Source organism: Podarcis melisellensis (genome assembly GCF_964234715.1).
Source record: "Podarcis melisellensis genome assembly, chromosome: 13".
Classification (NCBI taxonomy): domain Eukaryota; kingdom Metazoa; phylum Chordata; class Lepidosauria; order Squamata; family Lacertidae; genus Podarcis; species Podarcis melisellensis.
In genome coordinates, this window is record NC_138545.1 from 10,940,622 (window position 1) to 10,954,379 (window position 13,758).

The window sequence follows — 13,758 nt, forward strand, 5'->3', positions numbered from 1 at the left end:
CTTAAGCTGGTAATGGAGTAGTTGTTTTGGAAGACGATAATCAGGCATCCAGACCACATGACCAGTCCAATGAAACTGATGATATCTCTGACATGTATTTATATATTGGGAGAAGAAAGGAAAAATTGATATATTGAATGGACTTGACTGTTTTGCATCCTGCCATGGCAGCTCCATAACAGAAGCTACCAACAAGCATCAAAACCACTTGCTTTGAGCTCAGTGACATCCTCTTTGCGGGCAAGAGATAGTATCTCTGGCTATTGGAGTAAACAAAGGAATCTGCTTTGTGCCTAGGCAGAGATCTTTAGAATATACATATAATGTATACATTTCTGGATTGTAAAATCCTCAAAGCAGTTTACAAAGAGAATAAGACAAAAGCACTGCAGTAAAAACAGTTTAGAACAACTATGTAAAACTTCTCCCAAAATCAGCTGATGGGAACCTCAGGTGGGGAGAATGCTGTTTACACCCAGGTCCTGCTTGTGAGCGCCCCATGGGCACCTGTTTGGCCTTTGTGAGAACAGGGTGCTGGACTAGAGGGGGCTTTGGCCTGATCCAGTAGGACTTATGCTCATCTGGCTGCTGATCCTTTTAAACTGGAGATGTGAGGAACTGAATGTGGCAACCTACTAAATGCAAGGCATGTGCTCTTCCACTGAGTTATAGTGGGGTGAGGATGTATACATGCCATACATGCCATACATTTAAAGCACACATACTGGGGGGGGGGATAATAATGCAAGCTGTAGCTTAAGGGTCCTGGGAATTACAGATCTGTGAGGGGTAAACTTCGGCTGATCCCCGAAGAATTGATGCTTTTGAATTATGGTGCTGGAGGAGACTCTTGAGAGTCCCATAGACTGCAAGAAGATCAAACGTATCCATTCTGAAGGAAATCAGCCTTGAGTGCTCACTGGAAGGACAGATCATGAAGCTGAGGCTCCAGTATTTTGGCCACCTCATGAGAAAAAAAAGACTCCCTGGAAAAGACTCAGATGTTGGGAAAGATGGAGGGCACAAGGAGAAGGGGACGACAGAGGACGAGATGGTTGGACAGTGTTCTCGAAGCTACAAACATGAGTCTGACCAAGCTGCGGGAGGCAGTGGAAGAGAGGAGTGCCTGGCGTGCTCTGGTCCATGGGGTCACAAAGAGTCGGACACGACTAAACAACAAACAAAACGAGGGGTAAACTACAGTCCCCACAATTCATGGTGGAGTGTGTGTGTGCTTGAAATGGAAGTTGTATATACAACCATTGCCTGTTCTGCAATTTATTAAACTGAAAGGGGAGATCTGTGGGTGATGCAGCGGTAGTCCTTTCTTTGATGGAAGAGTGATGTATTTCAAAGGGGTGGGAGTTATACATTCTGCAGAATGTCAAAAACACATCCAGAGGTGCTCCTGCATGGGCATTTGTTTAGGATCAAGATTAAGATTGTGGATTCTAAGGGTCCATCCCAGCTCTACAATTTTTATGTATGCTTCCCTAGAAGCAAGCCACATTGAGCACGTTAGGATTTATTTCTGATAAACCCCTGAAAGAGTACTCATTAAAAAAAGCTCAATACTCAACTTTTTTTTAAAAAAAAAAAAAGCTCAACAACTTAACAACTTGTGTCCTCTGGACCGTCACTTTTTGAAATATGGCAACCCTAATGGTCCTTCATCATCTTGGAAAAAGATGATCTGGGTATGTTTAGTCTTGATAAGGGGATGCTGAGAGGATATGATAGCCATCTTCAATATCTCAAGGCAATGAATGAATCACGGAGCCTGCAAGTCAAATCCCACTTCCTTGAGACAAAGTACGAAATACCATATGGTTTCATTACTCGAGGGCAAAGTCAGATTTACTAGCTTTTATTATTATACGGATCAGCAGCATCATATGGACCAAGAGACGGAAAATGGACCAGACAGGCGTGAAATCTGTTCCATGTCCCAAATTGCTCAGGCTCAGTTTTCCTCCTCTGTGAAATGGGAAACTAACCACAGTGGCATGCCTTGCAGGGCTGTTATAAAGGGCAAACAAATAAAGAGCAAAAGCGTATGCATATATAACAAGCAAGGTGGCTTTTGCATTGGGGCCACATATCTGGCCCCCCACGCCTCTCCATCCCTCCCAAGATGGCTTCCCCATATAGGTGCCTAACGCATTGCCCGTCTGCCGGGGCGCGGGCCGCGGCAAGATGATATTGCCACCTCTCCACAGGCCCCCATGGTTTAAAAACAACAGCCCTTCAACAATACTGCATATCACTTTTATTTGTATTGGTGGCACGGAATAAATCAGGCGACTTCCTTAGACAGCCTCTCCACGAGCTGGAGGCCCGCTTCCCCCGCTCCCGCTTCCCTTCTCCCCCTCCCCCGCCCCACTCCGGAGAGAGAGAGAGAGAGAGGCTGACTTCCTGGAAGGTTCTCTCAACCTAACCTGCTGCCTGGCCCCGCCCCCTGCCTCCCGGGTCCTTCGTCGGCGGCCGTAGCCTGGCGGAGGAGCGGTGGGCGTGGCTTGGAGGGCCCCCGAGAGAAGTTAAGTTGCACCGTCCATGCTCGGCTGCCTTGTTCTCTCTTCTCTCTCCTTAGGAGAGGGGAGGGGGGCGGGAGAAGTGGCTCCTTAGAGGGTGAGTCCGCGTGGGGGGAGGGGACCAGGCCCTCAGGTAAGGAGGTGCTATTATATTTTTTCAAATATAAAAAGGCCTTTTTCCTCTTTCTCTTCACAAACCCACACGAGCGCGGGGGGGGGGGAGGGAGAGGGGGGAGGATTATTATGGGATGGCCCTCCTCACGATGCAGGCCCGATGCGGGGACGTTCCCCTCCCCCTCCCTCCCTCACCGCCGCCGCCGCCGCTGCTCTCCTACGGCGAGTGAGAGGGACCATTTCTGAAAGGAGGGGGAGGGCCCTTCGCTTTCCGCCCTCCGGGGTTCGCTTAATGGGAAAGGTGGGAGGGAGAAGCCAAACCCAGCTTTTTGCAGAGGGGGAAGGAAGAAAAGGCTGCCTGGGTGTATTTCCTCCCTCCACCCCCCTCCAAAAAAAATAATCCATGTCGCATTCTCTCTTGTGCATTTCTCTCTCTCCCCCGTCCCTGTCGGCTCTTTGATTTTGTGTGTGTTTTCATCGCCATCCGGTTTCTTAGTAAAGGTTGGGAAGGAAGGATTGCACCCCTGCTAAAGCCCTTGCACCACACAGGCCGCCTCGGAGGAGGAGAGGAAAAGGAGGTGGATTGAGCTTGGATGAAAAGAAGGGAGCTGGATTTGGGGAGGAAAAAAGAGGAGGCCGAGATCTGGGTGGTGGGTGGATGTTGCATCCAGGAAAGGGGAATTTCGGTGGACGTTTGTCGAGAGCAACCTGTGCGCAGAGGGGATGGCTCTCCTGCACTGCATGGGCCTTTTGCTCGTGCGGGTCGTTCCGTGCAGAAGTTGTGATGGGGTGGGAAGAGGGCATGCGGACACAGTCCTACGAGGAAGTGAGTCCCGTGTTGCCACATGGAGTTTGGCACGGAGTGGGTGGTAGGATTCCCTGATGTACTGCCAAACAGCAGCAGTCTTCAACATTGTCAGCTCCAGACGCACCTGGAACCGGAGTGTGCATTTGGGGAGCGGTTTCATTGTATATTTGTAGGGCTGCCCATCTTGGAGCAGGCTGTAACTTGGTAGTTCAGATGTTTTAGAGCTTGCACGTGGGAAAGGCTTTAAATGCAGATGTGTCAGGTTTTGAAATCAGTGAGTGGCCAGGTGAGAAAGTGGATCTACAAGTGCTTGGCAGCTTCCTAGCCATTTGTGTGCAAGAGGGACTTGTCAATGGATGTGTTCTCGCAGACAGAAATTTCAGCCTTCCACATGGCATCTTTTTTTCATTTCTACACATCTGCGTCTGGGAATGGCTTTCATATGTTTTATCACAAAAGTATAGGAGGAAACCAGTGCAGATGTCTCCTCTGTTCTCTGGTGATACTGACAAGGTCAGAGGAGAGTCTAGTCAGTTTCCACCTATGCTAGGAAGAATTTGCCCATTCACTCCTTTCCCTTGTTGCTTCAATGTTTATGCACAATTGTTGATGCAAAGGCTTTTTTCCTAACAATTTTCTTTGGAGAGTGGAAGTGGGGATAGTGAAAGAAACAGCAGAGGGGTGGGCTGGAATGATACCTGGGCTAGAGAGATTTGCATGCAGCTCATTTTTTTATCGCCATTTTTCTCAGACATATAGATGATCTTAGGGTGGGACATGTGAAAGTGTGTTTTATTGTGTTGTTTGGACCAGTGATTGGGAAGGAAGAGGTGTGATCTGTAGGTCACAGATTGTTTAGGAAAATATTCTGATTTATTGAGAGTTAAACCACAATCCTGAGACATGGGTGTGGAGGGGAGATTTTCTGCAGTGTTCATCAGATGTTTTAGTCTCTTGCCCCATGCAGACTTGGAAACATTTTCAAGGTTCCTGAGAATCAACATTTGATTTGTTAGGCACACAAGTAGCTGAATACCTGATATATTTCTAGTCTTGTTGATCTATGTTTCTTTCTCTTTCCCCCTCCTCTTTAGAAGTCGGCTGCAAACCTACGCTATTTACTTGGAAGTAAATTCTGTTGGAATCAATGGGATTTACTCTCGGGTAAGTGTAGCTTACAATAGGGGTGGAAGAAAATGTATGTTGGGGAAAGGGAAACTAGGAAGGCTTTGAGCCTTTGCATGTGTTGGAGGGTTGAGCTAATATTGATCAGCCCACATTGTCAAAGATGGTTTGTGGAGGGAAAAGGAAGGAGTGGAACTGAACAACAATTTCAGCTGAGAATGGCCTTTTCAGTTTCAAGAATTCTAATAACTGATTTCAGTGCAATCTTGTACGTGATTCGTCAAAAGCAAGTCCCAATTTGAGTGGGACTTAGTCCCAACTAAGTGGGTATAAGATTACATCCATATTTAAGTTATTCCCATAATATCTATGAATGCATATTTGGTCGTTTAATGCCAGTGCTTTATCTTTTGACTTCCACTCTCATATTCTGAGAGTTAGTATGGTTTTAAAAAATGGTGAAAGGATGCATCCCTTTGCCCTGCCCCCAGTCTTACTGCATATGGAGAAATAAGGATTATAATCTGCTCTAGTTGTTACGGAGCCAGGGAGTGGTTGTTGTTATGGAACAATTAACATGAGATGTCTGGGTGGGTGGAATATATTATACTGTCTAAAGGTGTGCATAAGCTGGGATGAGGAAAATGTACACTTGGCATTCATGTACTTTTTAGTTTGGGGGAAGGGGAGAATTTTTTTTATATATAGGCAGTACTAGAGACCCATCAAAGGTCAGTCAGTCCTGGGCATCCTACTATACACATTTTCTCCCTCAGCTAGCTTTTGGTCTGAATATTTTCAGCATTTAATGTTTTGAAAATCTCACTTTCTCTCTGTAGCCAAGGACTGGTAATGGTGCTTCTGCTCTTTGAGATGGGTTGGTCTGTGGGTGGCATTGGCTTCAACGTAACGGAGAAGCCAGAGAAGGTTGCAACAATTGGGCAGGTATCTGTCATGGGTGGTATACGGCAGGGATGGGGAACCTGTGCCCCTTCCCAATTGTTGCAAGGCTGCAACTCCCATCTTCCCTGATTCCACTGGCCATGCTAATGGGAATTTTAGTCTGACAACATATTGAGGGCCACATGTTGCCCCCCAAACCCTTAAAATTATTATTTATTGGTCTTATTAGTCTTTTTAAAAAAACTTAATTTAAGTTCAAAGCTAATTGCAATATAATGGAAAGCAAAAATTAAAATAATATAAAGCTAAAAATAAACTAAAAGTCAAAAATTTTGAGATACATAAAAAGCAGTCTTAACAAATCCCGCCCACTGAAAGAGGCTACAGTGTCAAAAAGTTAAAGACCAAAAGCTTGTTTAAAAAAAGAAGTTTTCCCCTGGTGCCTAGAAGTAGCTAGTGATGGTGCCTAGTATGCCACCCTGGCCAGAGCATTCCTTAAGTGGGGAGCCACCGCTGAAATGGCCTGGTCTTGTGTTTCCACCATCCAGATTTTCCTCCGAGAGGGCCCACTGAGAAGGAGCTCAGATGAGGAACACAGGGTCTGGTTTGGTTCGTAAGGGGAGAGGAGGCGAGCTTTAGCCCATCATTGATCAGAGTTGTCATTTGGTCTTCTCCACGTGCCCTAATATTCCCTGATAATTTATTTCCCACAGCTGCTTGGCAAACTGGGGAGCGAACTGGACTTTTGTAGGCAAGCAAGGTGGGACATTTACCCACTGCAAAAGTTGACTGTGACTTCAAAAAGGCCACCAGTCATGCCAGCAGGAAATCCCCAAAGCCTCCAGAGACACCAACCAGGATTCATCAGGCTTTGAGTGAGGACTATCCTAATAAGTCTCCCACAAAGATGTGCTGTTTAGAGCTCCCATGACCTTAAACCAGGGGTGGGAACCTGGTCCTCTCTAGTTGTTGCTAGACTACAGCTCAGATCAGTCCCAGCCAGTACAGCCAATGGTCAGGGATGACGAGGGATTTGGACCAGCATCTGGCGGTCCAATGGTTCCCCAGTCCTGGTTTGGGGGTGGCAAGTTCCATCCAAGACTGGCTTCATGTTTGGTGGACCTCCCAGTACATTTCCAAGCACAATTCAAAGTGTTGGTGCTGACCTATAAAGCCCTAAATTGCCTTGGGCCGGTATAACTGAAGGAGCATCTCCACCCACATTGTTCAGCCCAGACTCTGAGGTCCAGCTCCAAGGGTTTTCTGGTGCAGTTCCCTCACTGTGAAAAGTGAACTTACAGGGAACCAGGCAGAGGGCCTTCTGAGCAATGGCACCCACCCTGTGAAATGCCCTCGCACCAGCTGTCAAGGAAATAAATAACTATACGACTTGTAGAAGACACCTGAAGACAGCCCTGTATCAGGAAGTTCTTAATGTTTGGTGTTTTATTATTTTTTTATATGTGTTGGAAGCCTCCCAGAGTGGCTGGAGCAACCCAGCCAGATGGGTGAAGTATAAATAATAATTACATTATTATTATTTGGATGAAATGTTCTAGCTGGGCACACCACCTCCTTGCTGTTGTGGCCGCTGCTCTTTTTGCTTGTCCTCTTCTCCTGGTGCCAGTCCAGACAACCGTCCAGAAGGAGAATGTAAGGCAAAAGGGAGAAGGATGCTTAATCTCTGCAATATGGTCACTATTTGTCTGCTTGGAGAGGTAAAGTGACTGGGCATTGAGAGCAATGAAGGACAGCAGTTCTGGAAGTTGGCTGACAGCCTGTTTTGGATGCCGAAAGTCCCAGGTTCAGTACCCAGCATCTCCAGGGAGAGGTCCCTTTCAGAAGCCCTGGAGGATTGCTGCTGGTCATTGTGGATAGTATGATGCTAGATGGATCTAGTGGTCTGACTCTCTGTAACACAGCTTCCCATGTTTCTATTGGCCCACTGTGAAGCTCCCCGAGTTCCCATTGTGCATATCTCTGCAGAGACAGTGCAGATGGAGCCATGGACACAGCTGGTTGTGGAGTGTTAGCTGTGTGCACACTGTCAGTTTCCATGCTCTCCTGAAAGGCTGCTGCTCTTGAAGTCTGAAAAGAGGAAGGGGTTCATTTGTCGTATTCCCATTGTGACGTGTTCGCTGCATTGCCGCTCCTTTGGGAGAAAGGGCAGGATATAAATGCAATAAATAAGTGTTGAACAAGGTGACTGGCATGTGACAAAGTTGCTCCTCCCTTGGGGGCAGGGGGCTGGAATAGGTGGTCTGCCTCGTCCTTCCCTAACTCAGCAGGAGCATCTTCTTGCTTCCTTGGTTTGCTGGAAGGAAAGCGGGCTGTGTTAATATGGGCTTGCAAATAAGCCACTTGCCTGGCCTACCTAGTGTCAGTTTGCATAAATGCAAAGTGGGATCAGAGGATAAAAGGAGCCCCAATCTGTCATTTCTGTGAAGAACTTGTGAGGGGTTTGCTCCTGTACTAATTGTAGACAGGGTCACTGATGAGCTATTTTGTGCTGTTCCCTGATAGGTAGCATGTAGTTTTGCAGGAGGGTCGCTAGCTTTCTCTCTCTCTCCACAGTGATCTGTCAGCAAGGTAGTTCTTGGGAGCGCAGTGCAGTAAACTCCATCACATTGTGATCAACATACTTAGAATAAAGTATTTTACATGGGTAAAGTAGGTGTCATTTTGTGTCACACTGCTGGCAGGAAATCTGCAGAACTGGCCTTCAGATATAAAGTTACCCACCCACCAACACATATATACTTTTTCTTGACTTAAATATGTATTAACACAAGCATTATATGTCCAAATAGATAGCCAAACAAGCTTTGCATTTGTAAGACACATGGTTAAGCACCGAAAGGGCAGTAAATAGTGGATGATGGGTGCTTTATTTTCCTAGCCTTGTGTAAGTGTAAGTCTCTTGGCAACTACAAGGGCTCATGGGATCCACTTTCATTGTCCATCTGTTCATCCTTGCACCGCAGGAATATCGCTTAAAAGTACATGAACTTCTGCACATACCAAGGATTTCGCCAAAACAAAGTTAATGCCAACAGTAATTTCTGAGAAGAAAATTTGGGTGCATGGCAAAATCTCTGGCCCATCCTAGTGGGACTTAAGTTTTCTGCACATTTGGTAAACTGCCAAGTCTCTCCCCCGCCCCCCCCCGGGAGCCCTCTGCAAATAGGTACCGTGTTTTTCGCTCTATAACACGCACCAGACCATAACACGCACATAGTTTTTAGAGGAGGAAAACAAGAAAAAAAATATTCTAAACGAAATAGTGGATATATGATTTTTGTGGTTCATGCTGTGGCCACAGACATGTGATCTGACAGTGAGTTTGGAGTAGCCCAGTGCAAAAATCCTGAGGATCCATGTGGATCCATGCTTTGTAACCACGGAGGAGGGAAGGAAGGGGAACCATGGATCCTCTGCTCACGACTGCAGCAGATCCCCCCCCCCCGCCACCCACAGGCATTCGCTCCATAACACGCACAGACATTTCCCCTTACTTTCTAGGAGGATAAAAGTGAGTGTTATAGTGCAAAACATACGGTAGCTCGCGGGGGTAGGTCTCATATAATGGCTGATTGAAGGAAATATGCTGGCTCACGGCAGCCCCTTCATACTAATATTAGCGGCATCAGTCTTTGCTAAATAGCCTAAAATGGGAAGCAGCGATTTAAAATGTTGGTGGAGAGAGAATGGGGAACACAATTGCCTTCAAAATGCTAGAGTAATTTTTAAAGTGGGGTTTTGTTCTTGCATACGTGTGTGAGTAGAGCTGTTGATGTCTTTCATTGTTTGTCCCCTTTTCTTCTCCAAAGCAGGAGAAAGAAATGAGGCCAGTCCCAGTCTTCCTCTTTAGATTCAGGGGCAAAGATGCTGATGTAGCAATATAGAGCAAATTGAGGTGGGGGGAGCCGACTTGCGTCAATGTTTGCTGGTGGTAGGAATGAAAGGAATAAGCTGAAGTTTTTAAAACGGAGAAGAAAGTGAATGAGGGGCATCTGTGTGTTGCATTCTGAGCTGCGATCCGACTTCAGAGCCGTTTCCCTTCCTCTTAGAGAAGTGATACACTTCCTGTGTGGGATTGTAGCCTGGCATAACTACCACGCCTGGTTTTGCAGAATTTCACACGGGATTAGAATCCTAGTTTGCATCCTCCGCTCAGCAGGCATTCCTTGTAACCCAAGGATTGTTTTCAAGGTCATCCAATTCCTCCCTCCCTCCCCATCCTCTCTCTTTGAGATTAAGATGGAATGAAACACACCCACTCCCCTTGCTTCTGTTGCCTGCTCTCTTTATCCCACTGCACAGAGTTGACTTGGAAAGTTGACGAAAATGGATTAGGAAATGGTTCACGTCCTGCATGTTCCTGGTCTGCATGCAAGCACTGGACCCGTCGGAATCTAGAATTAATCTGCATCTTCTATCCCACTTCAATGAAGTTGCAGTGGTTTCAGGCCACATTCTGAAGGATTCGTGTCCCGTGACCTGGTGATAGCCAAGTGTCAAAGGAAGCTGAGCTTTGAACTGGATTTGGCTAATCATCAAGTGAGTTCAAACCGCTGGACCATCAAGGCTGCTCAGTGTCTGCTGGCAGTGGCCAGTCAGATGCCTCCGGGAGGTTCAGGAGCAGGGCATGATGGGAATATCCATCCCCTCCTGCTAATCCTCAGCATCTGGTGATCAGAGCTTTTGAAACATTAACGTTTTAATGGCTATTGTGGCTAGTAGGCCAGATTCCAGAAGACAAGTTGTGTTTTAGTCTGTCACAAGGCAGACAGCTCTCTGTCTCTCCTTAAGGGGAACGGGCCTAATCCAGTTGACACTAGGCACCTTTTGAGTTCATTGATTTAAGTAGGGAAAAACTAATTAACAACTCTATATGCAGTCTCATGCCGGAATAAGCCACTTTCTCCCCAATCAGAGAGAGGTGCATTTTAAAGTGCTTTAACTTTAGACCATCTTACCTGGTGGCGCTGGTAATGCATATTATCGCTGTTCACAAGTTACATTTTCATCACAGATTTAACCAGAACTGTCCAGGTAGTGAGGGAGAAAACACGAACACATGCCTTTCCCAGATCCTTTGACTTATGCGACTCTGTGACTAAAAGTGAATTTATCCCACAGGTATCTTTCTAGCTGTGTTCCTCTAGTGCAGCCAAGTCCAACTCCTTAGAGGCTGCAATGTACTTCTAGCATAAAACAACTGGCAGTGATCTACCCATCTTTCTTTTTTTATTTTGAGGGGATGGTATGCAAGCCAACGAGCAGGGGGGTGGCTCCAAACATATTTATTTAGTAAGATTTGTGTACCACTTAATTTAAAAAAACCCTCATAAGCGGTTTACACAAAACGTTATAAAATGCTTGTTTGTTTATTTATATTTTCAATTTATTTTCCCACCAAAACTAAATAAATAAAACTTTACATGTAGACCATTATCCGTTGACTTTCCATCCCTGCCGTGCTTTCCATATTTACCCTTAAATGCTGCAGATTTCACGTATAACAACATCCAATACATCCATTTTAACCTGTTTATCTTAATAATTGATGCCGGTGCTCATATTTCAAATCGTGCTCGGGTTATAAAATGCTTGCTTAAAATAGGCAGAATAAAATTACAAATATAGATAAAAATCAACAGATTTTGAAAACAAATGTACGTAATAAAATTTACACGTCTGGGTGAGCTTACTTAACAAAACAAAAAAAAAAACGCCGGTGTGAACAGGCATCAAAAATACTACAGATAACTAACATCTTAGGCTTATTTAATTTACTAGATTGCAGCTTTGAGCAGGGGGAGGAAATGAGTAAACGTCATATTTATTTATTAACACCCATGCATGCATGTACTGGATCTGGTAAGGCTTAGGGAAGGTGGTACTAGGGCTCTGGTAGCATCCCAGGGTCTTCAAAGGCAGAGTAAGCCAGCCGGGGAAGGAGGCGTGAGGGCTGTGGCAGGGTCCTAGAGTCCTCCTTTCCACAGCCAGGCAAGCTCTTACAGGACTTTGGGAAGAAGAATTAAGGGCTCTAGGACCCTGCGGGAGACCTTGCACCTCCTTCAAGGCGGGAAGGATCTGGGATGTTGCCTGAGCCCTTGCACCACCTTCCCAAAGTTGAGTAGGTTGGGGCCCAAGGGTATCTGGTGGGCCACAGATTAGCCACCCCAATATAGAACACCATTAGATCGTTCAGAGCATTTCGTCGCTACTATAACTGTAATCCTGACAATATCCCTGCAAGGTAGGCCAGTTGTGTTTGCACCTTGCGAAAGTTGCTAGGCTAAGAGAACAGCTGAAAGCTGTCGGATGAGTTTGTTGCTGAGGTGAGACTTGAATCATGGGACTCCCTGACTCCTTATTATTGCTGCTCTGAACTTGAAATGGAAATCCTGCATTTTCCTGGGCCGTAAGCCTCATGGTATCAACCACAGGGTGGTTAAAGCAAAGCTTGAACGTAACTTCCAGCTGACTCGTAACTGCCAAATTCAACCTTGAGCTACCTGTGATGTTTCCAGGTTGTTAAGGCGTAACTAAAACCTGTGTGTGTTGTTCGCTGTTTACATGCTGCTTTTCACCATTAAAAAATGTTCTCCTTAGATCAGCTTACCAAGCAGCAAGAACCACCCAGTAATAAAAACCATAAGAAGGTGAGGTGTGCTGGATCAGGCCAAAGACCTGCTTGTGATGCCAGCATGTGACATTAAGAAATGTAGTCTTTAGTTTAGTCTCATCATACCTGACCATTGAGTATGCTGATTGGGGCTGGCAAGAATTAGAGTGACGTCTAGATTGTACATTTAAGACACTTATACCACTTTAACAGTCATGAATCGCCCCTCAAAAGAAGAAACTGTAGTTTGCCATACACTGAGCTACAATTCCCAGCACCCTTAACTGCAGTTCCCAGGAGAAGCACTGACTGTTGAAGTGGTATGAGATTGCTTTAAAGTCATGGTCTAGACTCTTTAATTCCTATTAGTCCAAGTCAACATCACCAACGCTCAGGGATGATAGGAGTTGTAGTCTAGCAACATCTGCAGGGCCACAGGTTCCCCATTCCTGTTTTAGGGCTTCGACGATTGAACTGTGCTTGGAAACCAGGGGACGTGAAACTAAATTTGGGGTGGAGTGATCCGAAATCGTTCCAAGCTGCCACTGCATTTGGGGTGCCTAGCTTGTTGCTTCAGTGCATTGAGAACATAGTTAAAGGTTCTCTCTCTTTGAAGAGGGACTGCTTGATGGGTGTTTGCAGATGGGATATATCCTCATGGTTTGGAAAGGCTTTCCGTGGTGTGCCTTGCGAAGCTCCCATTGTGCAGGAAGCTTCCTTGCTTGCTGGAGATGTGCTGTTTGGTTAACCGATCCGTGAACAGAACTTGCTCGTCCATGCGAACTGTAGATATAAGGGAGACTACCTATTTGGGACCAATTTTTTTAAAAAATATCTATCTAGGGGAGGGGATTGACTTGCAGAACTCTGTGGCGTAGATTCTGGACCCGGTCAGTGTTTTGAGGCACCCAGACGTTTGCATTGTGTGTGTTTCTTTGGCAAGGAGGGTGTTCTGAATTGAGCAAGTCATGTGAATTTATGTAGTGGGGGAGCAATAAATGTCTTCATCTCCCCAGCCCTTTATCATCACATCTCCGTCTTGTGAGCCAAATCCTAGCTGCCTAAAAAATAATAATGTTTTTTAAAATGCTGGTGTTAATGTTACCATATATTTAGGAGGGGAGAAATGTACTCGAACAAACAATATATCCAAAGGTGAAACGGGGGGGGGGGGTGCTCCTCTTGTGGCAAATGCCCCAGTAGGATCCTACCCTTCCTCCTCTGTTGTGGGACAATGTGTTTGGCATCCATACATGTGTATGAACGCTGTTGTTTGGGAGTGTTGAAGGAGTAGTTTTGAATTCATGCGACTGATACGGGTGGTAGTTTTTCATCTTTCAGTTGAATTGGCCAAGAGAGTCCTCAATTAAATGGAGAAAAGTTACGGAGGGGAGTGTTTTTAATAAAAGCGCTTAATGAAACTGTGGATAGAGTTACTGCCTCTTTTCCGACAGGGAGGAAGGAATGCTTCTTCTTAGGTGATGTCTCTAGCTTGTATGCATCATCGGTTGTAGACTTTCGGTTGTAGACTTGGGTGTTTTTTTAAAAAAAGTAAGTTTCTTGCTTCAGAATGGTTGCCTTTACTGATAAGCAAAATTTGAGAGATCAATCAGCCGCTCATACAAGTAACCGGTTAAAATTAT

At 45.7% G+C, this 13,758-nt stretch overlaps 1 protein-coding gene across 4 annotated transcripts in view; it reads left to right on the plus strand.

Annotated features, from left to right (window-relative positions):
- Positions 1-2,491: 2,491 nt before the first annotated feature.
- The window catches only part of CHD8 (chromodomain helicase DNA binding protein 8), a 64,636-nt gene continuing 53,369 nt past the window's right edge, over positions 2,492-13,758 (plus strand). For 2 of the 4 annotated variants that reach the window (XM_081885211.1, XM_081885214.1), the window contains exon 1: positions 2,492-2,628. The gene's annotated coding sequence lies outside the window, so the exon portion shown is untranslated. Of the gene's footprint in view, positions 2,665-4,547; positions 4,618-13,758 lie in introns of all 4 variants that reach the window. The other 2 variants (XM_081885212.1, XM_081885213.1) reach the window with 2 other exon arrangements.